This window comes from Pseudorca crassidens, chromosome 10 (assembly GCF_039906515.1).
Source record: "Pseudorca crassidens isolate mPseCra1 chromosome 10, mPseCra1.hap1, whole genome shotgun sequence".
NCBI classification, from domain to species: domain Eukaryota; kingdom Metazoa; phylum Chordata; class Mammalia; order Artiodactyla; family Delphinidae; genus Pseudorca; species Pseudorca crassidens.
The window spans coordinates 72,262,168-72,283,983 of NC_090305.1; the positions used below are offsets into that span (position 1 = coordinate 72,262,168).

A 21,816-nucleotide genomic window follows, 5' to 3' on the forward strand; every position below is an offset into this window, starting at 1 on the left:
TTGATGAGAATGTTGTTGATCGCAGCTCTGTACAAGAGGGTCTGTTCCCCTCTGCCTGAGGATGTAAAACTATCAGGAACATCCTGTTGGTGTTGAGGTCATGAGCAAGCCGGAGGAAAGAGGGAGGAAAGGCGTGGCCAACTCTTCACCCTTGAAGTATGAGAAGGGCTGTACTCCAAGGCCACCCAAGCAGCTGGACTGTTTTCCTTCTCGGCCTGATCTCCGCCGCCTCCACCCCCAGCCAGCAGGTGAGCAGAACGCGCTGCCTCGCCCGCCCGGCCGAGAGGTGGCCTTGTGTCCTGCCTGCATACCCGGGTCACTGACAGAGGCGACTGCAACCCCAGCCAGCTCTGTAAGAGCTTTGGTCAGAAATGACGATGTTAGACTCCATACTTTGGGGAGCTGCTGCTTTTCTTAGAAGGTGCAAAAAAAGAAAGATGTGAGTAAGGCAGAATCTTAGAAGAAGGAAGAACAGAAGCTAAGTTCAGCGACAGAACCCACCGGGCCTGGCAAAGTCTGTCTGACTAGGAGTGGGGAGGGAGGGAGTGTGTGTGTGCGTGCCGGTGTGTGTGTGTGAAAAAGGTAAAAAGAAGTGGGAGACTCCCTGGCCAGAAAGACCCTCACCCATAGGTGTGAAGTCTCGTTAATAGGAGTAACTTAGACAAAGCTTTAAGGTGTGTTATTGTTTTCCTTTAAGGCATTTGAAATAACTCGTCTAAAAGGTGGTTGTCAAAGCCTTACTTGAGGGTGGAGACAGAGTCCTTCAAGGGCTCTGGGCTTACTGAGACTCAGGTCACATGAGAAGTTAGACCCAGTTTCTCTGGCCATGTTTTTTTCCATTAGTTGCTTCAGTCACTTCAACAAACAGTTATTGCTTACTAGGTGTCAGGCACCGTGCTTGGTACTGGGGCCATTTGGTGAACAGGCTCCACGTGGAGTTTATGTTCTCCTGTGGGGAACAGGCAGTAAACAGGTAAACCAGAGAATGTGAGTTCGGGGAGCACCTGCCTTACAGAGGAAATGAAGTGAGCTGATGTGGTACCTGGTAGGTGGCCAGGAAGGCCGCGTGGGGCTCTGGGACAGAGTTTTCAAAGCAGAAGGAAGATACAAAGGCTTTGATGCAGAAAGAAGTGGGGATTTTTTGGCACACAAAGAAGGGCAGTGGATACAGTGTTCTGCGCGCAGAGAGAACAGCAGTGTCCTCGAGTCCCCTCCCCTTGCTCCCATTGTACTAGAGTCCCACAGACTTGTGTGTGCGCAGCAGGGCCGCTCTTGGGCGCCGGGGAGCCTCTTTTTCTAGGCTCTTTATCTGCCCCTGGGCCAAGATGTAGAGAGTTCTGATCAGAGCACGGAGCCTCTTGAGGCTTGGAGATTGTTCTCCTGTCATTTTCGCCCCAGTCACCCAAATGCGAAACCCCGACTTCCCTTATTGATCTGGAGTCGTGCGCTGGCAGGGCTTTTGTCCCTCGCAGCTCTCATGTCCTGTTGCTGCTTTCCTATCGATTCTTTCCTCAGGTTTCAATTTGTATTTTCTCCGTGTCGTCCGTCCACTGGTTGTCCCTTTTCGTGGAGCTGATTGTTTAGCCATTAGAATGGTTCATTAGTTCAGCTCTGCGAGCATACACAGCTGTTTGACAGGGAGTTTCACCTTTGTGGTTTCAGCCTGTCTTCGGGTTAGTAGTCAGGTTGTGATGACCGTTTCCTCCCCAGACAGTGTTTTTCCCTCTGGAGGTGGCAAAGGGCACATCCACGAGAGGACGCTCGTAGGGACATTTGCAGGGAGGGGCAGATGCTAACATTACTTCCATGTGGAAGGAAAGATGAGCCCCAGAGGTAAGCCAAGGAGTGGAGGAAATGCCACTCCCTACCCCCGGAACCGTCACCCGCATATGACCATCTCCAAAGCCCCAGGTCACCGTGGAGGCCCCGAGACCCAGGAAGGACCGTGTGTTGGTTCTCAGTCTCCAGCTGGCCCCAGGAGCTGCTCGGCATCTGCAGTTGCTTCCCTGGTGCCCCCTGACCAGCTCACCAGAGTCCACTGACTCAGGCCAGACCCATGGCCGTCCTGGGCCCTTCCCTGCCCATTCCCCACACCAGTGACCCCAGCTCCTGGTGACACCTGACCAGCCTGTTTGTCTAGAATGCAGTGGAACTTGTTGCAAGGGAGATGCCAGGTAAGAATTCATGAAAAAAAGTTTTAAAAGTGTTTTCGTGGTTCTTGCCTTCAAGGACTTTACAGTCTAGTGCTCATGAGGACATGAGTGATAAAGGCATTTTATGACATGCACCCAGCGGGTGGTTGAGACAGACTGGCTGAGCAGGAGGGGGATGTAGGGTGTGTATGGTAAAATGTATTACTAGATGGTGGCATCTGTTGTAGACAGACAGCCCGGGCTGGTATAGGATAGACTTTCTTGATGTCCTGGGGTTTTTTCAGTTGTAGAATTGTGTCATCACTAAAGAAACAAGGCTTAGCCACTTACTGCTTTAATATCAGAAGGAAACAGAGAATGAGGTCAAGATCCATGGGGCATTGAGAGCCTCATAGCACATGTACTACGGGAATGCTCCTTCGGGCTGATGTTGGAGCCAACCACATGGCCCTGGGGAGGGAGGGCTGGGAGAGAGAACCTGGGTAACCTCGGGCTTACTGTATGAGCCTCAGCCTGGTCCTCTGCCCTCTGGGGACCCCTGTTTTCTCACAGTTGTATCCTCTACTGTGTGTGTGCGTATGGGTGTGTGCGCGCACACATACACGTGAGCCCATGAGTTTGTAGAGAGGTGACTCCGTTGTTGGGAGAGATTCTGTTAGGAGTCAGGAACCCTGGATGGCGGGCCTCCCTTTTTCATTTACTGTGCCATTTTGGGGGAAATCGAGCAGAGTAACAGCTCTCCAAAAGTGTCCACATCCTTATCCCTGGAACCTTGTGAATATGTTACCTTATGTGGCAAAAGGAACTTTGCAGATGTCATTAGGTCAAGGATCTTGAGCTCGAGAGATTATTGTGGATTTTTCAGGTGGGCTCACCCAGTCCTTATAAGAGCATCAGAGACAGAAGATGTGATGATGGAAGCAGAGGTCAGAGTGGTACGGCCACAAGCTAAGGAAGGTGGGCAGCCTCTAGAGGCTGGAAAAGGCAAGGAAACCAATTCTCCCCTAGAGCCTCGAGAAGGAATGCAGTCATGCCAACACCTTAATTTCAGTCCTATGAGACCCATTCTGACATCTGACCTCCAGAACCTATAAGATAATAATTTTGTGTTCGAAGCTACTACATTTTTGGCAGTTTTCCCCAGCAGCATTAGGAGACTAATATATCACTTATTCCTCTAGAATTTAGTTGCCTTAATTCTAAAATGGGGGCCCAAAATGTTATCTGCCTGAAGGCTGAGAACGAGACCATATGGTTTTTTCCCCAAGTTTCTTCTGTTCCTAGATCTGTGAGATAACAAGATAAGCCTAACAGTGCTTTGAAAAGTTTAAAAGGAGAGGATTTAAATGGACAATTAATCTCTGTGTGCCAGGTGTTTTCCACTGTTTTGTCATTTAATTCATCTCACCATCTAGGAAACATTTTAGAATTCTCATTTTTTAAAAACTGACTCAACAGGTATTTGAGATGCTGTTGAAGGCTCTGTTCTTTAGGGAGACGGATGATAAACTGTGAGCACAATAGCTAAGTAAATTATAAATGATGTTGGAGGCCGATAATTGGTCTGGAAAATAAATAGAGCAGGTTGGGGGACTAGTCATACCCACGTTAGAGGTGCGAGAAGGAAGCTTAGAGAGCTGAGGATTTGCTCAGAATTGCAGCACCAGGAGGTGAGGAGGCTGGGCTTAAACCCAGGTCTTCGGGGATCCAGGGGCTTGATCTGATCGTTCTCTCAGACGGGTAGAAAGCTCTGCTCTACTCTGTTTATTTGGGTTTTTTTCTAAGGGAGAGGAGTCCCCATTGCCAGCTGTTGCTTAAAAAAAAAAAAAAATCGCTGCCATTCTGGATTTCATATTTTAAACTCCTTCCCGTCTCTGCAATAAAAATGCCAGAAAGCTTGGCCAGTTCTGGTGCTGGTGACGAGCCAAGGAATGCAGGCAGCTCAGCGGGCTAGGACAGCACGCACACGCGCCCCTGTTCCGTTCCCTGCGAACGCCAGCATCCCATCTCAGCGGAGGCCTGAGAGCAAAGCCACAGCCCGCGGAAAACGGGGTCAATAATCATTTCATCTTTAGCATGGCCTTTCTCTGGCAGTTCAGTGTTTATCATTTCCTGTCATTTAGAAATGTGTTTTTCTAGGGAACTGTCATGTCTTTAGAGGGAAACTCTAAAATCGTTCCTTAGAGCCCCTCTCTCCATTCACTTCACTTCTCAATCAAAGTCTGATTTGACGATGAAGGGTGCTTGGCAGTAAGACCAATGGAAGTAAAGTGTTTCAGTATTAAATATTAACAAGTCATAATTAATAAGTAATTAGTAAGTTTTGTTACTAATCTTCACAGGCTCAAACGGTAGATTTTAGAGATTGGTTTTTCAGTGCCTTCTGTTGCAGGAAGGGAGTGTGCAGAAAAGCTTTGTTGCCCTGCTTTTATTTCTTCTTACTGCTACTTCTACACAAAGCTGAAAGAAAGGCTTACTTCAGAAGAATTAACCCCTGGGGCTAGCTGCAGTGAAAGGAATTGAACTTCTGGTTAATCAGTAAAGGCTGGGGCACAGCTGGTGGAAAGGGATGTGCCAGGCCTGGGCACTGCGAGATCGGGTCTTGGTGTAGCTCTGCAGTTGATATCCCTGTCATCTTGGAAGACATTTCTGGGCCCTGGGACAGCTGAGAAACTTGATTCCATTTGAAAATGTTCTTCAGAGCACTAGCAGATTAGCCAATCCTGGAAGTAAATAAGTTTTAAGTGGCCAAATTTGGATATGTTATCAGTGTGCCTCCTTTTTAAAACAAAATACCACAGGTATGTTCCTGGTAAAAAGCTGCACGTAAATTGAATTTTAAGTAGTTTTCCAGTGGAAGGAATCCTTTTCTTTTTCTTTCTTTTTTTTTTTGTTTTGGCGATACGCGGGCCTCTCACTGTTGTGACCTCTCCCGTTACGGAGCACATGCCCCGGACGTGCAGGCTCAGCGGCCGTGGCTCACGGGCCCAGCCGCTCCACGGCATGTGGGATCTTCCCAGGCCGGGGCACGAACCCGTGTCCCCTGCATCGGCAGGTGGACTCCCAACCACTGCGCCACCAGGGAAGCCCTAGAAAAGTTTTAAGGTAAAACGTGTTCATTTCAGAACATGTAGGAAACATAAAAGAAAAAATATATGCATTTTAAGAATGGAATCATTTGAAATATACTCTTTTGAAACTGAAAAATGTGTTGTGAAAGTCTTTGATATCTTTTGTGATCTTCTATAGCTGTCCTTGCTGACTGCATAATATTCCATTAAAATGGTTGTTCTATTTAACTCATGGTCTGTTGGAAATATAGGGTTTTTTTTCACCACCATAAATCACGTTGCATTAGATATCTTGGTGGCAAAATTTCCATGTATGTCCATGATTATTTCCCTAGAATAAATTTTTAGACCTGTAATTGCACAACAAAGAGTATCCAGAATACAGAATTGTGTGATTTTTTTTAAAAGAAAGTCTCGTGTATTTTATTTAGAGAAGTACTCTTTTTTTTTTAACATCTTTATTGGAGTATAATTGCTTTACAATGGTGTGTTAGTTTCTGCTTTATAACAAAGTGAATCAGTTATACATATACATATGTTCCCATATCTCTTCCTTCTTGCGTCTCCCTCCCTCCCTGCGTCTCCCTCCCTCCCACCCTCCCTATCCCACCCCTCTAGGTGGTCACAAAGCACTGAGCTGATCTCCCTGTGCCATGCGGCTGCTTCCCACTAGCTATCTATTTTACGTTTGCTAGTGTATATATGTCCATGCCTCTCTCTCGCTTTGTCACAGCTTACCCTTCCCCCTCCCCATATCCTCAAGTCCATTCTCTAAGAAGTACTCTTTTTTACATTAATTAATTTATTTTTGGCTGTGCTGGGTCTTCGTTGCTGTGCACGGGCTTTCTGCAGCTGCAGTGAGCGGGCTTCCCACTGTGGTGGCCTTTCCGTTGCAGAGCACGGGCTCCAGGCGTGTGGGCTTCAGCAGTTGTGGCTCGCGGGCTCTAGAGCGCAGGCTCAGCAGCTGTGGTGCACAGGCTCAGCCGCTCCGTGGCATGGGGGATCCTCCTGGACCAGAGCTCGAACCTGTGTACCGTGCATTGGCAGGCGGACTCCCAACCACTCTGCCACCAGGGAAGTCCCAGAATTCTGTGCTTTTGATGTGAGTTGCAAAGTATTTCTTTGTTGTTGACTTTTTTTTTTTTTTTTTCGGTACGTGGTCCTCTCACTGTTATGGCCTCTCCCGTTGTGGAGCACAGGCTCCGGACCCGCAGGCTTAGCGGCCATGGCTCACGGGCCCAGCCGCTCCGCGGCATGTGGGATCTTCCAGGACCAGGGCACGAACCCGTGTCCCCTGCATCGGCAGGCGGACTTTCAACCACTGTGCACCAGGGAAGCCCTGTTGTTGACTTTTAAAAGGGTGTAAAATTGATAATTTTTGATGTTAACATAATTGAATATTCAAGAATCCAGGCTTTCAACTTATTTCACATCTCTGAGGCTCAGTTTCCTCCTTTATAAAATGGGTATAATACTATCCTTAAATGAAATGTGAGCATTAATGGAATCATGTAGTATAACTCAAATCCTAGGCTGCATGTGAACCCTTGCTATGGAAGCCTGTTAATTTGCACGGGAACCTCTCCTCATTCGCCAGAAACGCATGGGGCCTGGCACGGTCCCCTCTCCACTGCTCCCTCTTCCTGGGCCGCTGCCGTGGGCTCGAGCAAGCCTTCCTCCATCTTGGTGCGCTGTGCCCGGGGTTGAAATGTCGGTCCTAGTTCCGAAAGCCTGCCTTCAGACATTTATACTTTCAGACAAACTAATCAGGCTGAAATGTCTCATGCTTATTTACAGCTAGATGAAGCAATCCATTTAGTTTCTTTGGAATTACCCAGGCGTGGAAGAAATTGGTTTCTCAGCCTTGAGAAATTCTGCGGATAGCGAGGAATTGACAGGCACCAGGGCCGGCCTGGTGAACTTGGAAACAAGGGCGCCTGGGTGTGGCCCTCTGTCAGGACCTCTGTCCATGGCTGAACTGGCGATTCCCTAGGACCCCACCTCCGCTTCAGCTCTCCCTTTGGCCAGTGTATACCATGATGTGATTCCTCATCTCCTCCTTTGAGGAGCTCTGAGCTTCTCACTGGGAAAGCAGGGCTTTGGTTTCCTTTTCCTTCTAGTTTCCTCGTTAGTTGATAGAGATAGACATTTGCTGATTCTCTTCCTCCTTTTCCTGAGGGAGAGACCCGGGGGCCCTTAAACACAGAGTTGCTTTCTGTTGAAACCCCAGCGATCTGGCCTTTGGGCTGTCACTAAAGGCCGTGGGGCAGGAGAACTTGGGCTGAGTTTGGGGTTCCAGATTCCACAGTGTGTACTACCTCCCGTACTCAGTCTTCACTACCCGGGAGACAGGAACAGACCGGGAGACTGAGGGATGAAGAGGAACGAGCCCAGAAACATGCAGCTAGTAAATGGCAGAACTGGGATTCAGATCCTCACAGAGTACGCTTCCGTTGTTGGTGCTTGTAACCACCACATGATACTGTCTTTCAACAAATACCTGCTTATCAGCATGTGTTTTGTACCTGTCTGCACTCTGGGGCTTATCATTCACCTGCCAGTTATGCCATTGTCGCATAGGAGCTTGCAGAGACAAAATGATACGGTCCCTGTTCTCGGAGGAAATTTTCACATAATCGTATAAGCAACAAAATAACTGTTATTATATGAAAATAACTCACCTGCTTGATATATAGATCTAAACCCCAAAAATCTCTGAAGAATTTTGTTCTGAATGATCAAAATAGACTATCCTTACGTAATATGCACATACAACCTTTATGCCGCATCTCCACCCCAGCTCTTACTTAGTCTTTGGGTTCTTTGCGTTAGTGGCAATCCTGGCATGTTGGGTTATGGGCTCTGTAACTCTGCAGTTCACTCTGTTTGACGTGAGGAGGGAAACCATGTCAGACACACACCACTTGGTGTTTTTTTTGTCCCCCTTTTCGAGGTCATGCCCTTTTGTCATGAATATAAAAACTCCAGCCCCACTTCAGAGATTCTGATATGCTTTCCAGGGTGGTGTATTTGCTCACCATTCCCCACCCAGCCTCCGTGAGGATCGTTAAATGTGCAAAGAGGGTTGTGTTTCTTCTCTCTACATCCCATCAGCAAAGGTTAGGTCAAGCTTTGCTTCCTGTCATAGGTGTTGAGAGTTTTAATTTTAAACTATGAAATTACATTCTAATACTAAATATTCTCCTTTCATCTACACCCACCGCTGTGAGCCTATCCACTTTACCGAGATGTGTCCTCTCTGGGGTGCACCCCTTAGTTAAGAAACCACTGTTTCAGTAACAAGGGAGAAGGCAGGAGACTGATTAAAACAAACCCCAGGATCCTAAAAATCCTAGGATTTTAAAAATCCCAGGATTCTAAAAATAGGATGATTTTGGCTAGGGAAAGAGAGCCCTGCAAACCTCGGTCAGCCCTGACAGTACTGTTCTCTTATAGCTTAACCATTGATTTTCCTGACTCCATATAGAAGCTGTTAAATGATGCTGTTAGTAATAATGATGCTGATGGTAGTAGCTACCACCGAGTATGTGCTAAGCATTATGGGAGGCACTTTTCATATTTTTAATTCTTACAGTGACCCCCCTGTTACAGGTATTTCACCCCCATTTTAGATATGAGGGGGACTGGTTTATGGAGGTAAGCTTTTCCCATGTCTCACAACTAGCTAGTGAGGTGCTGGGGTTTTAGCCCATGTCATCTGAGACTGAAGGCCTGTGCTTCTAACCCTGCCATCCTGCGGCAGCTTCACAGCCCTTACATCAAGGCGTGCATGCTATAGTCCCTTACTGCTGCTCCATCACAGAGGTTTTACTCACTTGAATTGTCCTGTATTGTCTTTGCTGTCACAGACCCTTTCTGGAATGAGAGCTGGGTGTATGTTAATGCATGTAGTCTCGTGCCCTAGATGGTAAGGTGTTCTGGGGTCAGAGCTGATGACTTTTATCTTTGTAGTAGCACTTAATAAAAGTTAATACCGGCTTAGAGTTCCTGTTTAGGTGGACGATGGCCGGACCTTGGCCAAGACTGAGTTCTGGGTCTTACCTGTCGTTAAGTGGTTTTAGGACTTTGGGAAGCTCCCTTCCTGTCCACCACTAACTGGTTATGGTTCCCTTCCCTTTCCTCCTTTCTTTCCCTTTTTTTTCTTTTTCTTTTTCTTTTTCGCTAAGCCTCACGTCCTCTGCCAGTTGATCAGAGCTGGCATGTAAGGCTGAACCTGCTTTCTGCTTCTTGACTTGGCGTCTACAAGTCCATTTCTAGAACTCTCATCTGATTATGTAGCCGGCGAAGCTTTGATAAGCTCTTTCTCGCTAGCCGACCAGGTTGTCCCTCTTGGACAGTGAGTTACAGCATGTTGGGTCATGTGCTATGCATGTGGCAGGGGTAGGATCCTGGAGCTGTGAAGTCCGGGAGGGCTGGAGGGGAAGTGGAGCCTTTCACGTAACGAAACCCTGCTCTCGATTGTGCTTTTGCATCTGGGGTTTTCCGAGAGGCTTCAGTTGACACGTGGAATAGATACACTCCCCTTGAGCAGTTGTTCCAGATATTTCGTTGAACTAGCACCTAAACGCTTTAAAGTGGAAATCATGCTCATGCTTTCTCTGAAAGGCAGTAGAGCAGAGTGGTGCAGACACTGCTGGGGCTTGAACCCCAGCTCTGACATGAACTGTAAGACCTTGTGCAGGTTCCTCAACCTCTCTTGTGCCTCCAGTTCCTGATCTGTAGAACCAGAGATGATAATAAACCTACCCGATGGGGTTGCTGTGAGGATTCAGTGATTTTCTACATTATAAGCACTCACAGTAGTTCCTGGGACATAGTATATGATGGATGATACCATATTGTTAGATCACTTGATTCTCTAAATCGAATGAGAATGCTTCATAAGTTGGAAAATACCATTCAAATACTCTTTGTGGCAAAAAAATGAAGCAATGGAACATTCTAGCTTAAGCTATAGCTGATAATCCCAGTTCATTCAGCAGCAGTCAGATTGGCCAGTTGGAGATGATGGGGAGCTCACAGACGTGACGGAGCTCCCTGGAGCAGTGATGCCTGGGCTTAGCTGTGTGTTAAGATCTCTGGGGAACTTCAAAATCCACAGCGCTTGGTTCCTTTCCAGACCAGTAGAATCAGAATTTTGGAGGGCAAGGGGAAGGGTGGACCCAGGAAGTTGTAGTCATTGTTTTTGTTGTTGTTATAATTTTACAAAAAGCTGTCCAGGTAATTCTGGTGCAGCTGGTCTGTAGACTGATGTGTGGCAACCTCCGACTGGCAGGGTCTAACAGAATTATATTGGTTATATCTGGTTGTATTTAATGGGGTGCAAGACAGTTTGGTAGAGGGTCTGATAGCAGGCATCTACATTTAAATAAATGTTCGGTAGGTAATAAGGGAGAGGCTACACAGGCAGGCTTGTCTGAAAGAAATTCTAGACATCTAAAGACACCTGAAGTCTGGCTCTGTTTCTTATCGAGGTCAGTGTCCACTGGTTCTCTTGCCATGGGGGTAAAGTGGTGATGGAGACTGTTACCTGGGTGAGGAGTGGGAAGTGAGTGTAACTGCGAAGATGTGGGAGTGTGCAGCTTTTGCATCTTGGTTTGCGGAAGGCACACTGGTTCTCCACGTCTGAACGTGTAGACGAAACGGCTCTGTGGGGGTGGGATTTTGCAGAAGGGGAAGCTGCAGGCAGAGGGCACGGTGCAGAAGATGCAGTGAGCAGGCATTTGGGTGACTGGCCAGAAGATGGGGAGTTTGCCTAGTCATTCCAGACTCATTAGTCTGGGAGCAAAGAACACGCTGGAGGCTGTGTGTTCAATTGAAAGAGGGGGCTGGCATATCCTAGAGAAGGAGGGTTAGAAATGGGGGGGCTTTTTGAAGGGTCTTCCTCATCTCCCCACTTTCCTCTTCTTCCTGTAGCTAAAAAGTCTTTAAAAGCTTCTTAATGAGGAGATCATAAAAGTCAAGTGAGATTCCAGGTTGGGTCCGTGATAGCCCTTGGGCCAGCATCTAGCAGCTGGTTTGCTTTTGCTGGCCTTGGCTATGAGAGGGGATAAGCATCCTTACTTTGCTGAGCTGCCGTAGAGTTGGAGGAAATAGTGGTTATCAATGGTGGCTTTGTTGGCTGTAAGGTGCCATTCACACTGTGACGTGGACATGGCATCCCCCTTGGTGTTAGAGGAGAGAACAGTCTCTGCCCCTGGATGGAGGTGGGAGCACTTGCTAGGGAGGGTTGAGCCCCAGATCTAAGGATCTAGAAACATGTACCATCGCCCTCATTTCATGGTCTAAGACGCAGGAGTGTCTCCCTCCTAAGGTGCATGGCAGGGCAGGGCACTGTGCTGACTCCTGTGATGCAGCTGTAATGGCCTGGCTGTGATGGTTTCTCCCTGTGGCTGTTGCAGTTGGGTGGCTGGTTATGCCCAGTTCCCAGAGCTCTGCTGTGCCTCCATTTCTTTCTCTTTTACTCTCTTACTACATGTGAGCAAGGGTGAGACCATTACAGGTAACCTCGAATCCACCCAACTGACTAAAAAAACCCCAGAACAATAGATCAGGCACAGATTTTGCTACTGTCCTGTTAGAAATACACGTGATACCCCACACAGCAGTTGTCAAGATAAGAACCACCACCCCAGGTAGGGAGATCCTTCCAGACGTCAACTGTTTCCACGCACTTGAGACCACCATGGTGGGCTTCCCCATGTGTCTGGTGCTTTGGAAGTTCTTGGGGAGACAGATGGTCTCTCGTTTTTCTGGCCCCTTAAAGTACTTTAGTCCGAATGAATGGTAGGCTTTTAGGTCCTATAGGAGTTATTCAGAGAGAGAAGAGATCTCAGCATAATTGAAGTGGTGTAATTGATCAGCATGCCGGAGGACAGGCAGCCACGGATCACACGAATCAAGAGTAATAACTTCTGTGCAGAGCGTTTTACATTCTATATAGTTTTCTACGAGGACTGTGAATTCCGATGCCTTCAGGAGCCAGACAGGTAGCAAAAATCAGAGAAGCAGTTAGGATGGCAGGGATTATGCTTTAAAAGACAGCAATCCAAAATTTAGAGCAGAAGCATAATACACTGTTTCTGATTTTCAGAGAACATTTATAAATATGATCTCATTTAATGTTCATAGCATCCTTATGAAGCAGGACTGTTCTCCTCTTCCAAGGATAAGAAAGTGTCAAATACAGTCAAACCAAGGCAAAGATAGCTTGTGGCCTGGAGCCTGCAGAGCCTTGTGGTGCTTCCCGTAGACGCCTGGGCCCTGCGGACCGAGCCACTTGGGAAGAAGGTGTTGTGTCCCGTAGTGTCTGCCCTGTCCCCAGAGCTGCTTCCGTCGTTCTCTGAGCACGGCTCTGGGGAGATGGGCCCCTGGGCCTCTTTGTGTCTACTCTCAGCCAGTTTTCTAAATGGACCCAGGAGTAAAAAGCCAGGAGACGCCAGCAAGGCTACACAGGAATCAGAGAAAGCCATCAACCGAGTCAGTACACGGGTCCTTTTGGACATAATGACAGGCCCAAAGTGCTGAAGTCAGCTTTGCTACCACATCGAACTGGCTGACCTGAGCTTTCCCAACTGTCTCTTCCTTTTTATCTTTCGACCATCTTAGTCATTTTTCACTGAAAGAAAAAGAGACATTGAGAGATCCAGTTGGGGTTAGTTGAACCCAAAGCGAAGAAACCCCAATACCGGGGCTAGATTCCCCTGAAGGAGGGAAGAGGTGTCCGTTACAATTAACGTGAGCAGAATCTGTGGCTCCCAAGACCTCTGGTTACAGCAATTGTGACAACATAGATTACCTTCAGTTACGGTGAGCTACATTTAACTACATTATTACCGGTACACCTTGATGGGAGCTGGCTGCTTTAACATCCCTGACCATGGAAGAAAAAGACGGGAGGGGAGACGTGGAAATGGCAGATGCCTAGGATCTGGGCATGGGGCACAGTGACAGGCCAGGGAATGTAGACCTTCTGTACCATCCCAGAGGTTACGGATGGTGTATCTGGTTCCCACAAGTGCTTGAGGAAGGAAATTACTCGCTTTATTGAGGTATAATTTATATACTGTAAAATGTATACTTTACACTGTACCGACTGATGAGTTTAGATAAATGTATACACCTCTGTAATCACCACCCCAATGAAGATGCAGAACAGTCCCATCACACCATCAGGTTCCCTTGTGCCCTGTCTGGTCAGTCTCCACCCCAATTCTTTTTTTTTTTTTTGGCTTTTCATACATTTACTCCTTTAATCCTCAAAACAGCCCTTAGTAGGTGTGTTCTCATTTACTGCTGTCAGTTAGAAAGGCTGTAGGTGTGGTGGTTAGGGCCTGGACTCCAATCTGTGTTAGTATCTTGGCTCTGCAGTTTACCAGCTGTGTGACCTTGGGGAAATCACTCAACCTCTCTGTGCCTCAGTTGCTTCATCTATAGTTTCTTCCTCTAGGGGTTGTTGTAAGTATTAAGTGAAAGATGATGCAGGTAAGCACTACAGATGTGTTGGCTATGATTAGATGTTATTTTACAGAAGAGGAAACCAAGACAGAGAGATTGACTTGCTCTAGGCACACAGCTGCTAGAGGCCATCAGGATTCAAATCTAGGTCGGTTTTATGCCAACATCCACTACCAGCTACACTAACACGTCCATGGCGATTGCAGAGTGTCTCTCAAGTAGAGACATTTTCAGTGGTTCTGTGAGCTAAGGGGACAACAGAGGCAAAGAAGGGTTAGGAGTGACTTGGCCAGAGTCTAAGAAGGATTTTGAGAAGTTAAAAAAAATTCCAAATTTCTCCCTGTTTTCTCTTCTTAAAGAGCCATATCAGTAATAATAGTGAAAAGGCAGTGTAGCAGTCCATTAGTAGAAGACACCCCAGGTACACAGTTGCTTTTAGGCTTGTATAGTTATTTTCTACATTTACTAACGCACATGATGATAAAGGATCCTTTTCTAAAAGGCATTGCAGGGTTTAGATCAAGAGGACTTGTTCTACCTATTTATGAAACAGACAGACAGACAGAGAATATACTTGTGGTTGCCAAGGGGTATGGGGAGTCGGGGAGGGGTGGTTTGGGAGACTGGGATTGGCAGATGCAAACTATCATCTATAGAATGGATAAACAATAAGGTCCTACTGTATAGCACAGGGAATTATATTCAATATCCTGTGATAAACCACAATGGAAAAGAATATGAAAAAGAATGTATATATGTGTATAACTGAATCACCCTGCCGCACAGCAGAAACCAATACAACATTGCAAATCAACCACACTTCAGTTCCACCCCAATTCTTGACCCAAGGCAAACACTGATCTGCTTTTTTTTTTAACTATTATAGGTTAGATTTGTCTTTCCTTTTTTTTTTTTTTTAACTATTATAGGTTAGATTTGTCTTTCCTTGAGTTTCATAGAGATGAAATGATTCAGAATGTACTCTTGTGTGGGTTATACAAAGTTTGTCCTTTTTGTTGCTGGATGACTTTCTCTTGTATGGATACAGCACAATTTATCCACTTAACTCCTGTTGGACATTTGGGTCCAAACACTGGAAACGTCATTTTGGCTATTACAAATAAAGCTGCTTCGTAGCTGCGTTTCTATTCAGGTCTTTGTGTGGACAGATGCTTTTGTTACTCTTGGGAGAAAGAGCAGATTGGAATCGATGGATCACATGGTGTGGGTGGGCAGAATTTTGGCCCCCATGACCTCTGCCCCCACTCTGGGTGATACACCTGTGAATATGTTGTATTACACAAGAGACCTTGTCAATGGAATTAAGGTTGCTAATCAACAGACTTTCCGATAGGGAGATTACCCGGGGTTAATGGGCCAGTGTAATCCCATGGACCCTTCAAATCAGAAAAGGAGGGCAGGGGAACCAGTTAGTGGTGTGGTAGAAGAGGTTAGATTAAAAGAGTGACAAGGACTCAGTCCAGTGCTGTCGCTGACTTTGAATGTGGACGCACTTGAACTCCCATATAACAAGATGAGGACTGAGGACTTTCTATCTAAGGAGATACAGCTGACTTTGTTACACGTGACGTTCTCACCCTTAACCCCAATGAGGAGACACACAGTCCCAGGAGCCGTTGTATTCTTGTCTGGCTTTGTTAATTACTACTCACGTTCAGTCACAATCCCATTGAATACTCTGTTACCTAAAGACTAAATTGTTAACTAAGTTAACTTCCAACAACTTGTACATAAAATCAAAATGGGAAGGAGAGAGAAGAAAATAATTGACATGTAGAAATAAAAAATAAACCTATAACAGGCAAGTAGAATATATGCCAATCTGCTACAGTCCTAATTTCTGTAACTGATCACAGGACCACAGTTGCCATCAACGGCTTCCTTTTTCTGCTACCCATTCTGTATTTGCCCTGCGCTCAGCCGCGGTATCAGCCGGTCGGGATTCTTCACCTGGTGGAATGACCCACACCTTGCTTCCTGAAGGGTCCGAGTCTTCCGTTTCCTGCCTGGTTTGGTTTGCTGGAGTTTCCTATTAACCTTTATGGTAGGGCATGGAAGTACTAAGAGGTGCCCCAGAGAATCACCTGGTTTCTGGACTGCCTCCTGGCCTCCGTTGTGTAAAAGCAACCCAGTTCCCCCTTGCCAGTCAGAATCAGTCACTATAGTCAGTAGATTAACCCCCTTCTCCCTGCCCATTGGTTCAGTGGCATAAAGGGACCCAAATGTCCAGGTGGTATTCTGGTGTTCAAATTCATGCACCCTGGTGGAATTGTTCCTTCTTTGGGGATGGAGGTCTCCAAACCAGCAGATCAAAGTTGCTGAGATGGGAATCAGATATCCTGTGAGTTGATTGTTAGGTGTAATAGTGAGAGGAGGCTCGCTCTTTCCTACACCTTAAATTCTGGATCGTGTGTTCTGGCTACGAAAGAGACCACACCGTGTGTTGGTTTCCCATTCAAAGCATAGGCTGCCTCCTGGAAAACAGAATCTATCCTTTCAGGGTGTTCTGTTCCGCCTGGTGCGATAATGGAGCCTTTAGGAGCCTTTCCACCTTCAGCTGGCCAGCCACTTCCAGGGACAGGGCACCGACAGTTCTTGACATTATACTGATACCAGGTTTCCTGCAGTTTCTATATTCTTGTTATAGCTGGCTTGTTGATTCTCACGTTTCCTATCTCATCTGCCTTCTGTCATGACTTGATGTGCAACCTTAGGGAAATCCTTTCCTCTCTCTGGATCTTCAACTTTCGATCCAAAGAGTGGGAGTTTTGGATTTGATCATCCTTTGAAAACCTTCCACTTCTAGTGTGTTCTTACTTGAGTGACCTTGCAGGGTTGTCGTGAGATCACTTGGGACTGTGTGGGTAAAAGTGAGCTGTTGATGCCAGGGGTTGTCACGTAGTGGGCGGGTTGGGCTGTGATACATCCCCATCATCATCATCAGTGTCCAGGGCTTGACTTCCATTCTCTCTGGAGCTGAAGGAAGGGTACTGGCTCTCCAGCATCATATTACTGTGTCTCTGCCCCAGGGCTCTAAGATCGGTGCCCTTTTTTGTGGGTGTGGATTGGGACCTGTTGGCAGGGATGGGAAAGGGCCTCATTGTGGAGAGATGGCCGGAACAGGAAGGTGGAGGAATTTGACATTTCCAGGCTGTGCCTCCTGCTTGCCTCTCCTCATCCCCCGACACAGAGGTGCACACGCGCACATTCTCTCTTTTCCAAACAGATACAGATGCTTTGGAGTTAACCAGCCTTAATGAGGAGATAGCCATTCCAGTTCCTTCCGCCTGCCTGCCCCTGGCCTGTGCTGTGCTTGACAGTTGCAGCAGGCCTGTGAGGAAATACACTATTCTCTCCCTGGTGGTTGGGTTTTTTTTTTTTTTTTTTTGAGATGAAGACCTAAAAATATTCTACTCTATAATTGGTTATCCAATCAGCCATGCAAATAAGCACTATGCCAGAGCCTATAGGAAATGAGGCAGGAGGCCTGAAACTTGGAATCATGCCAGATTTGCCTTTCTTTTTTTTTTTAAATGTGCTTGGGATCTGAATTTGGGGGTCGAAGGAGGAGGATGTACTGGGCAGGTTTCCCTGGAGGCAGGCACTGGACACTGATCTTGTGTCTACCTGGTGGGTTGAGGGCAAAGGGGGTAGGACTCGGTGTCATGGGGAGTTTTGGAGCTGGTGTTACTGAATATAGTTGGACAGTTTGACCTGCTGTGCCTTGAACATCTCTTCCAGCCTCTGGGCCTTTCTTTTATACGACGCCTACCTCCCCCAACGCAGCTGCCTAGAACGCTCCCGTCCTCTTTTCTGCTTCTCCAAATCCTGCACATCCCTCAAGGCCCCGCACGCACTTGGCGCTGTCAGGACCAGCCATGCATAGCGAGTGCGACCTTCAGTACTCTCCGTCTGCGGGAGAAACAGCTGCCTCCCCACAGCTCTGTGTGGCGCTCGTGTGTGCACCGTTTCCTGTGTGCCTCGTGTCTCCCCGGATCCTCCCAGAGGCCCTCTGACACCACTGGGGGTGGGGCTGCAGGGAGGACTAGTTCAGTGTTTGGGCTCAAAGCACACGTTGGAGTCGCATCCTTGCTACTCTGTGGCCCTGGTTAAGTTACTTTGCTTTCTAAGCCTCACTTTCCTCCTTTGTAAATCACTGAGAGCGACACTTGCAGTTTCATAGGGTGGAGGGTTATGACAGTTGAATGACACAGTGGCTGTGAAGGACTCGGCAGAATGGCTGGTTCGGAGGCGGAGCTTCTGAAGGCTAGGGGGTGGGGGTATACTTTTGTAGCTGAGGGAAAGGAAGTGAGGGGAGTGGGTGACTTCGTCGGGTTGCAGAGTCAGCCATGGCCACCTAGCACGGACTGCGGATGGTTACCTCACTGGATCCTTCAGTGCTGCCTCCCAGCCCAGCCCAGCCCCTGGACGCTGTGCCGGACCGGTGGCTGGTAGTCGGGGGCGCAGTGGGGTGGAAGGCTATTGGCCGTGAGTACCCAGTATGTTGGGAGAGGTGAGTGGAGGTACCTGCGTGCAGAGGGGAGAGCGCCTGACCTGAGCACAGAACGGAAGCTCTGTGAGGAGAGCGCCCCCAGCACCGGGACAGGGCCAGCCTCATCATAGGTACTCAGTCGTCCTCTGGGAAGGAATGCCTAGGATCCCTGAGCTGCAGCGCTGGCTGTCCCCCGACCTGGGTTACCCTGACAGCTCCCGTGGCCCCAGAGTCACGGGGGCCCCCAGTGCAGGAGGGGCTGGGCCTTTAGGGATGCAGTTCTCTGAGGTCTCCTGGCAGCCGCCCTCCACCCAGCATGCGCCTTACCTCAGTTGTGCTTTTGGAGAACTGGGTGGGGAGGCCAGAGCACCAAGGTCCGACGGGGCTGACTGGCAGGGAGGGCGCCAGGTGCCGGCAGAGCTGCGGGCGGCGTGTGGCTGTCCTCAGATGGCCGGGCCGGCTGGGCTTCGCAGGAGCGCTCAGCTCGTGGACAGCTTGGTTTGTGCTGACACTGAGGGACTTTCCTGACAGCCAGATCTGCTGCTGTTGCTACTGCCTCGTCAGAGTCAAGAGCGTTCTGACAGTGGGCCCTACTTCACTGTCCCTCTGGGGGTCGGAAGCCTCCAGGGTCTGGTCGGCCACAGGATGAAACCTCTGAGCATGGCGTTCAAGGCCCTTGAGGGGTTCTGGCCCACCGGCTTTTCCTACGTCGCTTCCTGCTCGCTCCCAGTTGGCAGGCCCCAAAACCCGTGCTTTGGCCACCTCAACTGTTTGCTCGTCCCCAAGTGTACCCAGAGCCCTGTTTGTCCACATAGGCATTCATTGTGCCTGCCTCTGCCCTGTGCACACCACGCTTTTCCAGTTTCCCCTTCCCTGCTCCAATGTCGTCCGTCTCAAGGAGTCTCCTCCCCTTGGTTGGGGTGAATTCTTTCCTTCCAGTTTATAAGCCCGTAGCCCCCGGACTGTCCTTGCCTCCGTCTGGCACTTTTCGTCTGCACGGCAGTACACTCTAGAGGTGCAAACGTTGGCGTTGCTCTCGAACAGACTGGGATTCCAGTTCTGGTTCTGCCATTCTCTAGCCATGTGACCTGGGAAAATCACGCAACTTCTTGGGCCTTCACAGTATCGCTGGTGAAGTGGGGTTAACAGCCCTGACGTGACAGGGTTTGTGAGCTACTGTATTCGTAGCCCTTTGCAAGTGACTGCTGGTGGGCCCCAAGGGAGCTCCTACCAGCACCATGTCTCCTGTGTTGGTTCGAGCCTGTTTCTCTGGCCAACTCCACCTCCTTCCACGTGGAAACCATGCCTATGAAGTGTCAGCGTGACAGCAGGTCCGGTCGGGATGCAGAAACCACACCAACATCGGGCACCGGGCCGTGTGGCTCTAATTTCCACCCCCTTCCTGACCCCATGGCCACTGCACCTCGCACGGGGCTGCTCGTGGACCCGGTCTTCGCAGAAAGAGGTGGGATTTGATTTTGAACTTGCTCATACCTTATCTCTTCGGGGCCTCAGAAAATTAATATTCAGAATTGGCATTCGTCACGGAAATTTCTCCATTCTCTCCCCTTTCCTTTCTCTGTGAAGATCATAGTTTCAGGTTATTTCCTTGAATTAATTAATTCTGGCAAACCTTTGTGAAGCGTTGGTAAGGTGCCTGGGTCCGTGAGGTGCTGGAGAGGGTGACCAGCATTCTTAGATGGGTGTGCGTCTTCCAGGGACCTTCACCGCTGCTGCCTTGGTCTGCGGTGCCAGAGGTGTCTGAGGGGCCCTTACTACTATTCCATCCTCATTGTGCAGGGAGCTGGGGATCAAGCCGTCATCTTCAGGCACTGAGTCAGGTGTCCTCTCCCTGCCCTGCCGTAGGAGCCTAGGCCCCAGAGCATGGCGTAAGGAGCGGGAAGGACACCTCTTAAATGAGGACGGGAATATACAGTTGCGCACAGAGCCTCTGACGCCAGGCTGAAAGGCCACTTCCTCTTCTGCACGGCACCCTTCCCCACACCAATAGTTAAAAGCTTAGCGGATACCGTTTTATTACAAATGAAAACAAACGCACCTTCAACCCTGGGATAGAGACCTGTGAATGCAAGTAAAGGAGAAAAACAGAATGAACCACTGTTGGGAGTTCATGGAAAGCGACATGCGTGGGACTGGGGGTACTGCTCCCTCAGCTTCTCCCCCCATTGGAGGCTGAATCTAGGCGGCCCTGGGTCTTGACTAAGTGTCTTTCTGTTTTTTCAAACTTTCTGCCCTGGAACTAAGCTGGAGGGAGCTCCGGAGAGAGTGTGTCCAGAGCCCGCTTTTCCGGCTCCTCCACAAGCTGACTGTTGCGGGCTGGGGTGAGGACGGTGGGGGGTGGGGGTGGGGAGGAGAGCCAGGTGTGTGCTGCTCAGCAGTTGCCTTGGGAGAGGAGGGAGAGGAACAAATCAGTTAAATCCACTTATGCCAAGTCCTTGATTTTCTTCACATAAGCAAAGGTTTCTAAGACAGGGCACAGAAAGCAATAACTAGAAGAAAGCACTGATATGGTGACTTCATTGAAATGGCAAACGTGTGCTCATCAGAACATGCTGTAAGGAAAATGAATAAGCAGGCCCCCACATCGGGAGAAAACATTTGCAAAACATGACGGATGAAGCACTTGTATTCAGGACGTGTAAAGCACCCATACAACCCAGTAATAAAAAGACAAACATTTGCATTTTAAAAATTGGCAAACGATTTAACAGATATTTTTAATAGAGGATACAAATGGCCAAAAGGCCCATGAAGAGATGTTCAGCATTAGTGTCATCAGACAAATGCAGACGTACCACAATGATTTGCCATTCCATACCCCACAGAGTGTGCAAATGAAAAAGGTGATCACGCCACATGTCGATGAGGCTATCGAACAACTAGGAAGCCTCACACGTTGTTAGTGAGATTGGATGGTGGTACAAGTGCTTTGGAAGAACCTCAGGCAGTTTTTTTAAAGGCCTGTGACACAGCAGTTTTATTCCTGGTTGTTTACCCAAGAGAAATGAAAACATGTCCACAAAACGATTTATATACGAATGATTATAGCATCTTTATTCATAATGGAAAAAAATTCTAGATACTATGTAGGTGTCCATCAATAGGAGAATGGATAAACTGTGGTATATTCATACAGTGGAATACTACTCAGCAGGAAAAAGGCATGAATTACTGGTCCCTGTAGCATCATTATGCTGAATGAAAGAAACCTTTCATAAAAGCGTCACCACACTATGAATCCATTTACATGAGGTTTGCCTGTCCGAGAACTAATCTATGGTGGTAAGAGTCAACAGTGGTCACCTCTAGGGAATGTGGGGTGGGAAGTGGGAAAAGGCTCAGCGCAACTTTTCTGCAGAGGTCTGTACCTTATTTTAAAGTGTATCTAAAAATAAGATGCATTATGGGTGTGCAGAGTGGTGGCTTAGATGTGTGCGAAAGCATGTACAGCAAAATCCTACTTGCAGAATTTAGGTAGTGGATGTAGGGGGATTCACTGTAAAATGCTTCCAGCTTTTCTGTGTATTTGACAATGTTTATAATAAATGTTAGAATAAATTTGCTCAAGTAGAGGATGCAA

At 48.0% G+C, this 21,816-nt stretch overlaps 1 protein-coding gene across 11 annotated transcripts in view; it reads left to right on the forward strand.

The window, feature by feature from the left end:
* The window catches only part of CACNA1D (calcium voltage-gated channel subunit alpha1 D), a 320,771-nt gene that overhangs the window by 117,769 nt on the left and 181,186 nt on the right, over positions 1-21,816 (forward strand). The gene's annotated exons all lie outside the window — the stretch shown is intronic.